Source organism: Mus musculus, chromosome Y, assembly GCF_000001635.26.
Source record: "Mus musculus strain C57BL/6J chromosome Y, GRCm38.p6 C57BL/6J".
NCBI lineage: Eukaryota > Metazoa > Chordata > Mammalia > Rodentia > Muridae > Mus > Mus musculus.
The window spans coordinates 14506995-14519549 of NC_000087.7; positions in this window are offsets into that span (position 1 = coordinate 14506995).

Here is a 12555-nt window from a genome sequence, read left to right on the forward strand (position 1 = left end):
GGTAAGAGAGATGTGTGGGCTGGCAGCCTGCAGGAAGGTAAGTCAGCTCAAAAAGCTGAATTAATTGCCCTGACTCAGGCCCTTTAGATTGCTGAAGGGCAGTCCATCAATATTTACACGGATAGCAGGTATGTTTTTGCCACTGCCCATGGCCAAGTTGCCATGTATAGGCAAAGAGGGTTGCTGACGTCCGCAGGTAAGGACATAAAAAATAAAGAGGAGATTCTGAGCCTCCTTGAGGGTATTCATCTGCCTGCCAAAGTGGCCATTATACATTTTCCTGGACATCATAAAGGACACAATGCTGTGACAAGGGGTAAAAACATTGCTGATGTTAAAGCTAAACAGGCTGCACTTGTCCCTAAGATACTGCCCTTCAGGACTCAATACTGCCCTTCAGGACTCAACAGATGGAACCTCTCCAGGCCCTAAGATACTGCCCTTCAGGACTCAATACTGCTCTTCAGGACACAACAGATAGAATCTCTCCAGAAAGTTGCTCTGCCAGAACCACAAAAAGAAGGGGAAAGATTTTTGGAAAATATACAATCCTGCCCCACCTGGGAGTCAAACACTTCAAACACTGGTAAAACTTCTACTTTTTATGTATTAAGACTCACTGATGTTGCAGAAGCAATAGTTAAGAACTGTGTACCATGTGCCATGATTAATGCAGGACATTCAAGATATGCTCCAGGGAAAAGACTAGGAGGAGATCGCCCTGGAGCCTATTGGGAAGTAGATTTTATTGAAGTAAAGCCAGCTAAGTATGGTAATAAATATCTTTTAGTTTGTATAGACACCTTTTCAGGATGGGTGGAGGCCTACCCAACCAAAAAAAAAAAAAAAAAAAAAAAAAAAGAAAAAAAGAAACTTCCAATGTTGTGGTTAAGAAAATCCTAGAAGAAATTTTCCACGGTTTGGAATATCTAAGGTAATTGGGTCTGACTATGGATCCACCTTTGTTGCCCAGGTAAGTCAAGGACTGGCCATCCAACTGGGGTTTGATTGGAAATTACATTGTGTTTATAGACCCCAGAGTTCAGTCTAGGTAGAAAGGAAAAAAAAAAGAAACTTGACTAAATTGACCTTAGAGACCCACAGTGGGAATAACTGGACAGCCCTCCTTTCCTTTGCCTTGTTTCAAGTCAGGAACACACTGGGAATCTTTAAGATCACTCCATTTGAAATCCTGTATGGGGGAGGGGGTCTTTCCCGCTTACTGAAGTCAGACAGTGTTATATCCTTTAAAATTTAACCCTGGTCCTTCATTGTTTACACTCATGAAAGCCCTAGAAGTCGTAAGAAACACCGCCTGAGAGCAGCTCAAGGAGGCCTACGAACCAAGAGATTTGGTGATATCACACCAGCTCCAGATGGGAGATGCAGTTCTCGTCTGACGACATCCAGCTGAGAATCTATAACCTTGTTAGAAAGGCCCTTGAATCGTGCTGCTGACCACTCCCACTGCTGTCAACGATGTAGAAGGCATCTCTCCTTAGATTCATGCCTGTCATGTAAAGCGAGCTCCTGAAGAATAAATCCCCTTAGTTGACCACACTCATTTTTAAACTGATATAGCTTCAGGTCAGGGATGGTGATTTCTCCTGAAGTTCTTTTATTGTTAATTATTTCCACTATTGTAAATTTTTTGTTTTTGTTTTTCCAGATGAATTTAAGAACTGCTCTTTTCAAATCATTGAAGATTTATGTTACAGTTTTGTTGAGGATTGTGTTTTTTTTTTATAGATTACTTTTGGTTGGATTGCCATTTTTACTATGTTAATTCTACAAATCCAAAACATGGGAGATCTCTGTGTTTTCTCAAGTCTTCTTCCATATCTTTCTTGAGAGACATAAACATTTTTTTCATACATATTTCACAGTACACTAATCAGAATGCCCAAGATCAAAAATTCATCAGATGGAAAGGAGTAGAGAAAGAAAAACACTTCTCCATAATGTTGTTTGGATTTCAAAGTGGTAGATCCACTCTGGAAATCCATCTGGAGGTTCCAAGATAATTGGAAATATATCTACCTGAAAACCTAGAAAACCACTCTTGGTCATATACCCAAAAGATACCCCACTATACCACAAGGGTATGTGGTCTATTATGTTCATAGAAGTCTTATTTATAATAACAAGACAGTGCAAACAACCTAGATGTCCCACAATGAAAGAGTATATACAGAAAATGTGTTCCATTTACACAATGGACTACTACTCTGCTATTAAAAATGAACGTATCATGAATGTTGCTAAAAAAACCATGGAAATAGAAAATATCATCGAGAGTGAGGTAAGCCAGATTCAAAAGGACATTCATGGTTTGTACTCACTAAAAGTTCATATTATTCAAAAAAGTACTGAATACTCTGGATGCAACCCACAAGACTCAAGAAGTTTAACAATCCGAAGGGCCCAAGTGAGGATGTTTCAAACCCGATTGGGAGCAAAAGAAAGCACTCACAGAGCAGGGGACAAAAGGGAGGGAGGAGATAGAGAGGCGAAATTGGGAACATGATCAGATATTGGGCAAAGAATGTCACTGAATCTCTGATAGTCAGCAGAACTAATTGAAACAGGCATTCTCAGGAGGTAGAAGGTGGGAGAACCCCCAGAATGCACAGTAGATCTGGGATGTAAGAGACTCTCAAAACTCAAAGGGAGGGACCTTCCTATGCTCTACAGTATGGAGAGGGAACTTGTAGTTCCCACTTCCGGTGGATGGACAGGACATGAAATGGTGAGACGCAGTTGCCAACTCACAGTCAAAAATCTGACCAAGAATTGTTCCTGTTTGAAGGGAAAAAATGGAGAAGATAATGAGAGAAGGAGGTCCATTGACAGGCCCATATTGGGATCCAGTGCACAGTGAGGCTGGGAATCATGACATATTCTATTGACGCTGTGGTGTGTATGCCAAAAGGAGCCTAGCAAGGCTGTTTCCTGAGAGACTTACCAATTACCTGAAAGAGTCAGATGCAGATACTAGCTGACGAATAGACAGAAGTTGGGGATCCCTGCAGTTGAATTAGGAAAAGGTTGGAAGAAACTGAAGAGAAACCTGTAAAAAGATCATAAGTCTCAATTACCCACGATAACAGATAACTCTCAGACACTGAACAACCAACCAGGCAGCATATATCACCTGATGTGATAGGAGGCCAGGACACATATACATCAGATTACATACAGACAATCTGGCCTGTCCTTAATGAGAGAAGATGCAACTAATTCTTGAGAGACTTGAGGCCACAGAGAATAGGGAGGTGTGGTGGATTGAGAGTAGTTGTGAGGACATCTTCCTACACATGGGGGAGAAGGGGAACAGAGGAAGGAGGTAAGTGATGATGGAGAACAGTTTGGTGTCAGACTAGGATAGGAATGAAATCTGAAGTTTTAAAATTATTTAAATAATAAAAAAAGAAAAGAAAATTATTTCAGACCAAGTTATCTTCTGAACATTGATGAAAAATCCTCAATAAAAGACTCATAAACTGAATCTAGGAACTAATCAAAAATACCATCCCAAATAATTCTGGTAGATTAGAAAGGAGATGGTTACAAGCAAAATTGGATGGATGAGCAGTTAGGCATTCCAAAGAGCAAATGGTGCTTGACTAACCTCCCTAAGCTATCTCCCTCTATTCTCTGGGACTGGTTGTTGCTAGTCTATTTCTGTTTGTCCTTATATATCAGATTGATATTTCCCAAGTGTTGTTCCTCCATGCCCAGAACCCTTATTTTTAGTCTTACACATGAACAAGCTTCCTTTCATTTTCAGCTGATCTGCTCAGGTTTCAGTATTAGAGAGCATCTCAGCAGAGCTTGCAGCTCTATAACCCTGCCACTCCCACTGCTGCTGCTTTCCAACTAGCATTTCTGGACCCATCACATGTTCACCTGCAACTTTACTCCAAGATGATTTGGCGAGAATCAGGTCCCTACCCCTGCTTCATAAATGAGTTTCAGAAATAGTAAAATTGAGCTTTGTTCAGAATTTTGCCTTAGCTACATCTTTCTCTTCTCTGCCTAGCTACCTGTTCTCTTCCAGGTTCCTAAGATTCCTTTCCAGATTAGAACCCAGACATGTGAGCTGCTGGCCAGACACAACACATGTGAATTGGTACTTGTGTGTGAATTACACATCTACATGCTCCTGAGGCTGTCAGGTGTATAATCTGTTTCACACTCAGCAACACTGAGTCTAGGAGGCTAAAGGCAAGCTAATGGCTAACAGAAAGAAGGTATTGAAACAAAGTTGCAGAGTGTTGAGTCCTGAAACAATGAAAGGCAGAGATGACCATGCCTTAAGTGCTTCTCTCTCTGACAGGCAAATACCAAACAGAAGTCAATTTATTTTTTGATAGTTTGAGGTTCTATGCCCCTTCAGGGTTCTCATTCTCTAAGCTCTGCATGTGTGCCCGACATGACTAGGTCATGTTTTGTCTTCTGCTGATCAGAGGAAAGATTTGTCCTGCTTTAGAGCCTGGCCTCAGGAAGTTAGAACCCAGTAAAAGCAGACCTAATGATTTATATGAACTCAGCCTGTGTCCTTTATTATAATAGCACAAGGAATGCTAAAATATGGATAGTTATGGTGAATTTGATCTTGGCTCATTGCCACAAGACTCTAGGTGTCTGTGTAAAGGTTTCTCTTGGCTTGCCAATTTAGATATCTGAAGCCTTATGTCATGGACCTTGGCCCACAAAAATCCTGATTTCTTTTCTCCAGTTTTTTCTAGCATGAATACTAGATAACGCTGAAATATTACTTCTGAGTCAGACATTGAGCAAAATTTTGTGTATGAGACCTTACAAGAGAGCTTCATACAATGCCCAAGTCTGCCTTCAAGATAAACAGGCCAGATCAGAACTACCTTTACTGGGATGCTCCATATTCTCTGCCCAGAAATCACTGTATTTTCCCCAGGACCACTTTTTCTTTTCTCAGCTTGAAGTCTAGATTACTTCTGCCTCTCTCTGATCTCTATGCTCCTCATTCTCTCTCCCAGGTAGATGCTTCAGAGATGAATCATCTCTATAGAAAGGGACTGAATGGTTTAAGAGAAGTTCAAGTTGCTACAACAGTAGTGGTATCAGAGTGGATGACCAGAACTCTCCAGGTTACAACAGACTATTCAGAGAAGGGACTGCAGATATCGTGGTGAATTGTGGAGAGCCGGTATGTGCTGCGAGCAATCGCCTGCATGCCGCCAGTAATCTCTGAGAAGAGCCATGTGTGCCGTGAGCAATCGCCATTATAAGATGGTGCGGGCCTCTGCTGTGCCTAACTAGTAAACAAGCTTTGTACACAGGTGCGAGAGTGAATTCACTCCTAGTCACTCCCATTCTCAGGGTGTAATAGTAGGGTGATGGGCAAGCAATGAATCAAGAGCTGTCATGCCATATCAGGTGCTGAAACGTCACGCAGCAGGTTATAAAAGCAGTGCCATTTTCCCGGATCGGGATCTTCCTGAGAAGCAACAATAAAGCTCTTGCTGTGGAAGATTCTGGTTTGTTGCATCTTTCTTGCTGGTCGAGTGGGACACAATAAGTGGTGCCAAATCCCGGGAACTGTCATCACACTGGCGCAAGGAAAATCCCTCGTTTGTGGGGCAGAATCAGAACTGTGGGACAAAAGGCTCTACAAGGTATGTACAGTCTTGAAATTTCTCCAGAGTTAGAAGCCCTTTTGATTGTTTGCATGGCGATTATAATTTTCCTTTCGGTTTCGTTTTGTTTCCACCACTGGAACTGCTGAATGGTTCTTAGTCGCGGTCAGGCCTGGACAGCGCCTGGACAGCAACCAATTTCAGTCCCGGTCAGGCCTGGATAGCGGCAGTATGGGAATCACCCATTCTATAGTAGTGGGCTTACGCTCAGTCCTGAAGCAGTGTGGCCTAAAAATCGCCACTAAGACCTTAGAGGGATTTGTCAGAGAGATAGACTGTGTTGCACCATGGTATGCTTGCTCATTGTCATTAACTGTCGCCTCTTGGGACAAACTGAAAGGAGATCTAGTTAGGGAACAGCAGAAGGGCAAACTTAAAGTAGGGATTATGCCGCTATGAAATTGGTGAAATCATGTTTGAGAGATGAGGATTGTCAGCAAATGGTAGAAGCGGGGCAGAAAGTTCTGGACAAAATTCAAGAAAGTCTATCAGAGGTAGAGCGGGGAGAAAGAGTAAAAATAGAGAGGAAACAAAGTGCACTGAAGAATTTAGGCCTTTCCACGGGCCTTGAGACTGAGGAAAAGAGAATGTCAGGGAAAAATACCTGGGGAGAGATTAGAAAAAGGGATGGAAAGGGAGAGAAGAAGGGAGATCGAGCTGGAGAGGCACATAAGGAAAGAAGCCTCTACCCGCCACTAGATGAGTTTAAGCAGCTAGCTGTCAGTAGCTCAGAATCAGATAAGGAACTTAGTTCCCATGAGGAAACAGACTTAGAGAAGAAAGCGACAGGCTGTGAGGGAGAAAGATACCAGTCAGATGAAAGACAAGTTAATCAATTACAGAATAACATGAAAGCAGCTAGAGTCAAATGTCAAATCGTTGCGCGGTCTTGGGATCTGCAACTTCAGGGTTCTAGTGCACCTCTGCCTTATGTGCAGAGGTATCATTCAGACTTATTTATTCCAAAAGAGGAACAGAGGAAGATACAACAGGCATTTCCAGTTTTTGAAAGAGCTGAGGGAGGGCGTGTTCACGCTCCAGTAGAATATATACAGATTAAGGAGCTTGCAGAAGCAGTCCGAATTATAAAGTCAGCACTAATTTCACTGTAGCACAAGTTGAAAGGCTTGCGACTCACGCTATGACTCCTGGTGATTGGTAGACTGTAGTTAAAGCTGCAGCCCCCAGTATGGGGATGTATCTTGAATGGAAAGCTTAGTGGCAGGACTCCTGTCAGACGCAGGCAAGGGCCAATGCCACCATGGAATGAGACCAAAGGACATGGACGTTTGAATTGCTTACAGGTCAGGGACAGCATGCTGCTAACCAAACAGATTATCATTGGGGAGCTTACGCCCAGATCTCAGCTGCCGCTGTTAAGGCATGGTAGGCACTATCTAAGAAGGGAGAGGCAAGTGGGCATTTGACCAAGATCACTCAGGGCTCCCAGGAGTCGTACTCAGATTTTGTGGCTAGAATGACAGAGGCAGCAGGGAGACTATTTGGAAATACAGAAGCATCTATGCCTTTAATTGAACAGTTGATATATGAACAGGCCGCCCAGGAATGCAGGGCGGCTATTACACCTAGAAAAAGCAAGGGACTGCAGGACTGGTCGAAGGTTTGCCGTGAACTTGGAGGGCCACTCACTAATGTTGGTTTAGCAGCTGCCATTCTACAAGTGCAAATATGCCCTGACATGGCTGACCTCAAACTTTGCTATAATTGTGGCAAACTGGGACACTTAAAAAAGGACTGTAGAGCCCTTGTCAAAAGGAGAGCACCAGGATTGTGCACTAAGTGTGGAAAAGGATATCATTGGACTAGCGCTTGTTGTTCAATCAGGGACATTCGAGGCAGGCTCCTGTGCCAGGATTCCCTCAAGCAGTAGATAATGACAGCATTTCAAAAAACCAGGACAGGGCCCTCAGGTCTCAGGGCCCAAAATCATACGGGACCTCGACAGGCGAAAGGTGGACCCCACAGTCCGCAGGGCAACAGAAGGCTCAGCTGGATTGGACCTCCGTACCACCACCCAATTCATGCTGATCCCTCAAATGGGAGTGCAGCCTATTCCTACTGACTATAAAGGACCTCTGCCATCTGGGAGTGTTGGCCTAATATTGGGCAGGGCTTCCCTTACACTACAAGGTCTTATTGTTCACCCTGGAGTTGTAGATCAAGATTATGAAGGGGGATTTCAAGTTCTCTGTTCCTGTCCTCAGGGTGTCTTTTCAATTTCACAAGGAGATAGAATAGCTCAGTTAGTAATTCTGCCAAGCCTACATGGCTGTTTTCCCTCTTCTGGTGTCCCTCAAGCTGCCAGAGGGATTGGTTCTACTGGAAATGATTCAGGTTATTTAATAATAGCTTTAGATTCCAGGCCTTCTTTAGAGTTAGTTATAGAAGGGAAACAATTTAAGGGGATTTTAGACACAGCAGCAGACAAAAGTATTATTTCTTCTCACTGGTGGCCGAAAACTTGGCCAGTTTTTCAGTCATCACATTCTTTGCAAGGTTTAGGTTATCAGTCCTGTCCCACTATTAGTTCCCATTCTTTGAGCTGGACAGCGCCTGAAGGTCAAATGGGACGATTCACTCCTTATGTCTTACCACTCCCAGTAAATCTCTGGGGGAGAGACATCTTACAGGCACTAGGACTGACCTTAACTAATGAATGCTCGCCACAAGCTGTTCGAATGATTAAGAAAATGGGCTATAAAGAAGGAAGGGGATTAGGAAAAGGAGAGCAGGGTAAACTTGAACCTATCCCTCAAAAAGGTAATAATGGGAGACAAGGTTTGGGTTTTTTCTAGAGACAGCTGTTGAGGGTTCCATGCTCATACCATGGCTTACAGAGGAAGTTGTATGGGTTCCTTAATGGCCTCTCTCCTCTGAAAAATTAGAAGCAGCCACAAAACTAATTTCTGAACAGCTACACTTGGGTCATTTAGAGCCTTCTACCTCACCCTGGAATACACCTATTTTCGTAATTAAGAAAAAAGCTGGCAAATGGTGCTTATTACATGATCTTAGAGCAATTAATGCACAAATGCGTCTGTTTGGACCAGTTCAGCAAAGGCTACCATTACTTTCTGCCTTACCCAAAAATTGGGAAATTATAATCATAGACATTAAAGATTGCTTTTTCTCTATACCTTTATGCCCTCAAGATAGGCAAAGTTTTGCGTTTACCGTCCCAGCCATTAATCACTTAGAGCCGTATCAAAGATACCAATGGAAGGTCCTACCTCAGGGGATGGCGAATAGCCCCACCATGTGTCAACTGTATGTACATTTGGCACTTAAGTCAGTTAGAGAACATTTTCCATCATTACAGGTGATAATTTATATGGATGACATTTTGATTTGCCATAAAAATTCACAGTTATTGCAAGATGCATACCCTATATTAATAAAAACGTTAGGGCAATGGGGATTGCAGGTGGCCACCGAAAAGGTACAAGTTGCTCGAATGGGAGCCTTCCTAGGGTCACTCATTTATCCTGACAAAATTGTTCCTCAAAAATTAGAGATTCACAAATGATCAACTACATACCTTGAATGATTTTCAAAAATTTTTAGGAGATATTAATTGGCTGAGACCATTTTTGAAAATTCCATCAGCAGAATTAAAGCCCTTATTTGACATATTAGAGGGAGATACCCATATCTCCTCCCACAGAGCACTTAACCCAGCTGCATGTCAAGCATTACAAATTGTAGAAAAGGCCCTACAAGATGCTCAATTACAACGCATTGACGAGTCAAAGTCATTTGAATTGTGCATATTAAAAACTGTACAGTTACCAATAGTTGTCTTATGGCAAAATGGGCCCTTGTTGTGGGTCCATCCTAAAGCTTCCCCTGCAAAAATCATTGAGTGGTATCCTAATGCAGTTGCTCAACTTGCACTTAGGGGGATAAAAGCAGCCATTACTTATTTCGGGTAAGAACCTTATGTAGTAAGTGTACCTTATACTTCTGCTCAAGTTCAAACCCTGGCAGCAACAACCAACGATTGGGCAGTCTTGGTTGCCTCCTATTCAGGACAAATTGATAACCATTATCCAAAACATACAATTTTACAATTTGCCTTAAGCCAAGCTATAGTGTTTCCAATAATAACAGTCAAACACCCACTTCAGGATGGGGTAGTAGTGTATACAGATGGATCCAAATCTGGTATAGGTGCATATGTAGTAAATGGCCAAGTAACATCTAAACAATATAATGATTCATCACTCCATGTTGTAGAGTGTTTGGTATTTCTAGAAGTCCTTGAAACTTTCCCGGGACCGCTCAATATTGTATCTGATTCGTTATATGTGTTTAATGCAGTTAATATGCTTGAAGTTGCAGGCTTAATTAAACCATCTAGTAATCTTGCTCACATTTTTCAAAAGATTCAGTCAACCTTGTTATACAGAAGACATTGTGTCTATATTACTCTTGCTATACCTCATTCTGGCCTTCCTGGACTCATGTCTCATGGAAATGACTTAGCAGACAAAGCCACTAGAATCGTGGTTGCTGCTCTGTCCTCACAAGCAGAGGCTGCAAGAGAATTTCATGAATGCTTTCATGTGACAGCTGAGACATTACACCGCCGTTTCACTTTAACCAGGAAAGAAGCTCGTGACATTGTCACCCAATGTCAAAACTGTTGTCAATTTTTACCTACTCCTCATGTAGGGGTAAACCCTCGTGGCATCAGGACATTACATGTCTGGCAAATGGATGAAACTCATATTTCCTCTTTTGGGAGAAATTAGTACTTACATGTTTTTATTGACACCTGCTCTGGTGTAATGTTTGCCACACCTTTAACAGGTGAAAAAGCCTCTCATGTTATACAGCACTACCTAGAAGCATGGAGTGCGTGGGGCAAGCCCACAATTCTAAAAACGGATAATGGGCCAGCATATAATTCTACTTAATTTCAACAATTTTGTCATCAAATGGATGTCACTCATTTGACTGGCCTTCCTTATAATGCTCAAGGACAAGGCATTGAGGAACGTGCCCACCACAAACTCAAATCTTATCTTATAAAACAGAAAGGGGGAGTTGATGAGACTCTGCCCTCAGTGCCAAGAGTAGCAGTAACTATGGCACTCTTTACACTTAACTTTTTTAATCTCAACGAGCAGGGACACTCTGCAGCTGAGCGACATTGCTCAGACCCTGATAGACCAAAAGAAATGGTCAAAGGGAAGGATGTTTTAACTGGTCAGTGGAAAGGCCCGGATCCTATCTTAATCAGATCCTGGGGAGCTGTTTGTGTTTTTTCACAGAGTGAAGACAACCCATTTTGGCTGCCGGAATGACTCACCCCCAGGATATTCATCAAGGATGGTGCAGAAGATGCTGACCTCCCGAGGACTGTTCCTGATCCTGACAATGCTGAACTTGTCTCAAGTTCCTAGTATAATGGGCGAGCAGAGATGGGCTATTCTCTCGACTTTCCCTAAACCAATGCCAGTTCGCCATGATGCTATAGTTTTTCCAAAATTCTTTACTACTGATAAAACAGTGGATTTGCCATATTTACCCTATGATCCCACCCGAGCATCATTAGGAGAAAATCGCTCTTTACTAGAACAGGGTTCTTTATGTTTTCAAATTAATGGACCAGGAAATTGTATCTACCTCACAGCCCGAGCTTTGGGGAAGTTTAATGAGCATTGAGGAGGTTGCGTGAGCACAACCTAAGATACTTCCAATGTAGAGATAACCTTTACAAATCGGACCTTTTGGCACGAGGTAAATTGGGTTAATGGTACATTTCTACCACCTAACTTTTCAGACAAAAAACGTCCACACCAACCAAAAATAGCCCCTCATTGTAGTTTGGAAGATGAAGGGCTGATCCTGCTTTGGACTGATTGTCAATCCTCCATCACTCATTGGGCAGATCAGAGTAAAACCTTTTCCTTTTCTCCCAACATGATAGATAACCCAGAGAAGGAATTTGTTATGAAAAAGGGACTTTTCATACAGGACATTAGAATGCATCCCTTTCACAAGTGGGTGCTTTGTGGAGACAATGGCAGTTGTACAGAACTCAATCCTTTGATCTTTATCCAGGGAGGAGCAGTTGGAAAAGCTTCTTTTACTGGCATCTCAAGATTTGTTCAGTATTGGGGAATACATGATGCCTCCAAGGACTCTTATAGATATAGTAATACCAGTGTAGAGATCACTGGGTTCAATAAAATTTTGGTAAACCAGATTAATTATCCATCTACCCCAGTCTGTGTTTACCCCCCTTTTTTGTTTATTCTTTCAAATGATTCATTTTAAGTCTGTTCCCATGATTCTTGTTGGATTTTTCAATGTTGGGATGTAACAAAGAACACCCGTGACATGGTGGCACGGATCCCACATTGGATCCCTGTTCTGGTGGATACACCCTCCACCTTATCTATGTTTCAACAAAAGAGAGATTTTGGCGTTACTGCTGCCGTGATCATAGCAATTTCAGCCAGTGCAGCTGCTGCTACAGCTGCAGGGTATGCTATGGTTAGTGCGGTTCAATCAGGCACAAAATTAAATCAGCTTTCAGCAGATCTGGCTGATGCCATCACTGTCCAAACTTCTGCTAGTACCAAGTTAAAGGGAGGGCTGATGACTTTGAATCAGCGACTTAACCTGGTGGAGGAACAGATAGGTGTTCTATACCAGATGGCCCAGTTGGGTTGTGAAAGAAAACTGCAAGCTCTGTGCATTACCAGTGTCCAATATGAAAATTTTACTTATGCAGCTAATCTGTCTAGACAGCTTTCTTTATATCTTGAAGGAAACTGGTCTGAAAGATTCGATGAGACCCTTGAGGTCCTTAGAGCGGCCGTTCTAAAGATCAACTCAACAC